Source organism: Protobothrops mucrosquamatus, unplaced genomic scaffold (assembly GCF_001527695.2).
Source record: "Protobothrops mucrosquamatus isolate PMUCROS unplaced genomic scaffold, P.Mucros_1.0 scaffold4154, whole genome shotgun sequence".
Taxonomy (NCBI): Eukaryota; Metazoa; Chordata; class Lepidosauria; order Squamata; family Viperidae; genus Protobothrops; species Protobothrops mucrosquamatus.
In genome coordinates this window covers 12,529-17,468 of record NW_015390080.1, presented here as the reverse complement: position 1 = coordinate 17,468, position 4,940 = coordinate 12,529, and positions in this window count along the sequence as shown.

The following is a 4,940-nucleotide window of genomic DNA, read 5'->3' as shown; positions in this document are numbered from 1 at the left end:
AGGATAAATTTCTGTTATTCTGTCCATTGAATAGAATTTAAATTAGTCCATTTAATAAATAATTTACCCAGATTATGCTTTCAATTTCAGGTTAACAAAGATTATAGAGTAAATTAGTTGTACTCTTAAATTTGACAGCGTTAAATCAATGAGTCGTTTATAATCACCTGATCCCAGAAATCATGTGAGAGTGTTAGATAATCTTAGGGATGATTGAATTTGCCATGCATAAATTAGTTTAAACTGATTAAATACAACTCTTTTTTAAGTTAAAGAATAGGTAATTGTTAAAAAGAATAGATAATCTTACTTTACAGATAGCTCTATAGCTTAGGAACTGATACTATTCAACTCTTTAACAATTTAAATATTTTTGGCACCTAGAATCAAAGATCCTTTGAAAACGTTATTTGTGTTTGTGTTTCTACAGGAGTGCTAAAGCTAATAAGGACTGATATTTATTTGCATAGAAAAAACAGCTCCTAATACCTTTACGGACAAATATATGTTTTGACTAAGATTACTGCCCACATACTTGGAAGCTTGTTCTAGTGTATATCAGGTTTTTTTTATTAAAAAAATATCCTTGAATTGGATTTTCTTTTTCCCCCTCCATATTATTCAGAAATAGAAGTTGTCTTCTTGCTTTTACCTTGTATAAATAATTTTTTGCATAATATTATAGAATTTCAAAAAAGGCACAGTGATTTGCTTCTGTCCAAAATACAGTATTTTTCCTAAGAATCCAGCACAGAATTGGGCTACATGTTAACAGATCCATTGGTACTTTGAAATTATTTTCAACTAAATGTGCCTAGCATATTCTGAAGCGATTTTTTTTGTAGTATTAATTGGTAGTTCTAAGTAGCAGTGACTTCTAGGTAGCAATGAGATTCAATAAGCATTTAAAGTTACAGTGCATTGATTATAGTACTGAATTGATAAAGTCACAAACTTCATCTATCTTTTGAGAAACCTTGCCATATTTTAATGTAAAGGTAATAAAAACAGTTCCCAGTCTCATTGTTTTGAAATTCCAAAAAGACACTTGGGGGTGATTAGGAGCTTTGATTGACATTAGGGGCTTTGATTGACATTGCAGTGAGTATATTGTTATGGAAAGCGAGTAGAAACAATTCTCTCCCTTATACAGGGACAGTTTTCTTTGCACACACCATACTTAAGTCTAGTTTAACTTATTACATGATAATTTTAATATGCTTTCTACCTGAGAGCAATGTGAAACTATGATGCCAATTTCTAGCAAACAAAGTCAAGATGACTCTGAAAACTGCAAAAAAGGGATTTGACGTCCCTGGGCTTCAGACTGAAAGGCTGGAGGAATTAGCACCATGGTTTGGTCCTAAGTGTACACATACTTATTCCTAGGGATTGTAATCCCAGTTCAAAATGTCCTGCTTGGTTCTTTTTCAATAACCACGAAAATTCCACCTAAGATTGATTCATGGTTCATTTGTTCCTATGTTTGCTTTTGTATGGGTTCCCTTCATTCAGGATATGTACAACAAAACAAGAAACAAAATTCAGAATCCAGGAGGAGAAGAAAAAGGCATGTATTCTCTAATCTTATGAGCTCACATCTGACTTTGTATTTTTACTAACTGTAGCTAGCTGATAAGAGAATAAATTGCTGAGTAACTAGAAGCAAAGGAGAAGCAATTGTCATTGAAAGATAAAGTATAACTTGAGCCTAACATCTAGTGAAGATGTGGACATAACCAACTGGTTTTCTAATATTCTTCTGGATGATCTTTACCATTTTCAGGGTGGGTTTTTTTTTGTTACTTCGTATAGTTCTTAGATTTTACTTAGATCTTCTAAGTAAAACAGGATCTGAACCTGCTTAGATTATTTTTTAAGTTTTGCCAGCCAGATGTTCAAATAATAGACTCATAAGGCTTGGTGGTCTTCTAGTCTAATCTTCTGCCCAAGGTAGAAGTCCTCATACCCATTTCAGATGAATGGTTGTCCAGTCTTGAAAACCTCCAGCAATGGAGCATCCAAAACTCCAGGAGGCAATCAATAGTTCTTATGTAAGCAAATTCCACCTTTTTTCTGTTGAGTTTCCACCCATTGCTTCTTTTCGTATCCTCAGGTGCTATAGAGAATAAACCGACTCTCTCTTCCCTGTGGCAGCCCTTCGTATATTGGATGACTGCTGTCATGTGTCCCCTCACTCTTCACTTTTTTAAGCTAAACACACCTAGTTCTTTTGAATGTTCTTCATAGGATTTAACTTTCAGATCCCTCATCTTTGTTGCTCTTCTCTGCCCTCCCTCCAGGGCCTCAGCATCCTTTTCCTATTGTGATCAGAACTGGACAAAGTGTTCCAAATGCGGCCACACCAGTGTAGCACAGAGTGATACTTTCACTTCCTGTGATTTTGTTGCTATGCCTCTTTTCATGCTGCCTAGGACTGCGTTGGCCTTTTTGGCAGCTGCAGCACACTGCTGACTCGTACTAAGAAGTGGTCCACTGGGACATCTAGATCTAGTGGGCCAGATGCTAGTATATATCCTGTACCTATGTATCTGGTTTTTTTTTCCTTCCCATGTGTAAGACCTTACTTTTCTCACCAATAAACTGCATCTTCTTGGATGCATATAATATAATAATATTTAGACTAAATTTCCAGAATGTCCATGAAGTAACCAAAAATTGAATTTCACTGAAAAGAGTCTTTGCTTTTCAAGCTTTGTCACATGACAAAATCATCTTTGTCATTATGTTACCCTGTAAGTATTCTGGGAGTACAGTTCCCTAAAGCACAGTGAAAGGCTTGGAATTCTGGGATTTCAATCCCATAAAAAAAAAAAAGAGTGCCAGATTGGGAAACTATCCTGAGAACTTGGGAGGTGTCCTGATGTGACAACATTAAAACAAGCATTCTGATTCTGTTCCATTGGTCATTATTGTTCTGAGTAACCAAGATGCCATATTGTCCAGCAATCCTGTATGGGCAGCAGCTTAATATTTTGAAATAGAATCAATATGTAGAAAGCAATTGTGATAAAAGAGGCTTAGATGTTATTGATGTTACTATATAATTACAGATGTGTTGTGCTTTAGATCCAAACATGAAGGTGATTAGAGCAGGTGTACACACTATATCTGTGTCACCCCTTAAAGAAATTGTCCCAGAAAACATAGATCTGAGGAAGATGGGGGAATCTGCAGAGGATGGTGGTGGAATCAAAATGGCCATGAAATTGAAGCTCTGCCCAAAATGTATATGGATCGTGACACTCCGTACAGATACTCAGGGATCTGAGGAGTTTTTCCCATTGCCTGGTGTGTGCACAAGAAAGAAGATAGCAAAAATGGAGGAATCAATTATTTTCTTATAATTTTCTCATTGCAAAGAAAAGCACGTGCAGTGGATCAGAACAGATATAACTTTCATGTTAATAGACTCTTCTGTCCCTAATGAGAAGCTATTCTTTTTGTACTGACTCAGGAGAATATCCACTGATTTCTGTGGGGCTCACCTTCAGACTGCACTTTAAATGTTTATTTTAAAGTGATCCCAGGGAATCACTCATCACCTTTGACAATTTTTAATTTTCAATCTTAGCACAAAACAAATATAAACCAGGATGGGTGTTTTACAGAAAAAAAGGCACACACAGATATTCCTTCTATGATGACTGGTTCCTGATTGTGCCAGCCATGCAGCTTTTGGGGGGCAATCTTACAGTAGCTTGTTGTTTCTTAGCTATTATCTCATTTCATTTCATTTTTCATTTCTCAGTTAGTGCCCCCTCCCCAAGATATAAGAAAAAGAAAATGAATGAAGGTTCAATCAAACCTTTTTAGATACTTTTGGCCTGGATGATTGAACTTTCATTCATTTTCTTTTTTTCATTCTTTGGATACCCCTCCTGAAAAAAATAATTGCATGTTTGCCTATTGAAGAGACTTTCTAAAGCAGTGGTTCTCAACCTTTTTAATGCTGCAACCCCAACCGGTCATAAGTCGAGGACTAAACCAGTCGTAAGTCGAGGACTACCCAACCGGTCGTAAGTCGAGGACTTTCCCTGCCCGGGAGCGCCACGCATGCGTGGTTCCGCCCCCTGCGCTGGCCGAGGCATAGCTGGCAAGCGGCAGAGACGGAGCAGGCCGACCACCAGCTGGCCCAGCCCAAGGGAGGTAAGGCACCCGCCGGAAAAGGGGGAAAAAATGGTGGACAGAAAAAATGGCGGACAAAAAAATGGCAGACAGCCTTGCTTGGCGACCCCGTGAAATGGTCGATCGACCCCAAATGGGGTCCCGACCCACAGGTTGAGAACCACTGTTCTAAAGCTTTGGTCAGCAATTTGAATTGCTAAGAGGTCCCTAGAAATTAAATCTTGGTAGTGGTACTGATACCGTCCTCAATGAAGACACAGAATTGTGTGTGCAAGAAAATCTAGAGTTAGGTTGACTGTTGATAATATACTGGAAGACAACTATTTTTCTAGGAAGTCTTTGTCCTAAAAAACAAACATATATTGTTTCATGAAACAACAGAGGCAGTGATACTGTAAACAGAGCAGAACCAATAATGGGTTTTTGACAAACGTAGAGGGAACAAGCTAAGACATTAAGCTTGGCGTGAAAGGAAAACTGTAAAATAATCTCAAGCATCGTATGTGAAATATCACATTGTACGCCTACTTGAGCTTGTATTTTCTTTATTAAACACATAGTGATCTTTTGTATTGTTCTTAAAAAAGAATGAAAAAAATGACCTTAATTTTAACCTTGGTAAAAAGATCAAGAGATTGAGACAAGATAGTATTCGCTTCTTTATTTTATATATATAATTTGCAGGAATATATATTGCAGGAAGCTGGACAGGAAGAAGATGAGTGTGATTTCAAAATTAGAGAAAAAGTGTTAATAACTTATAGTATGCTGATGAACTACTCTGATAGCTG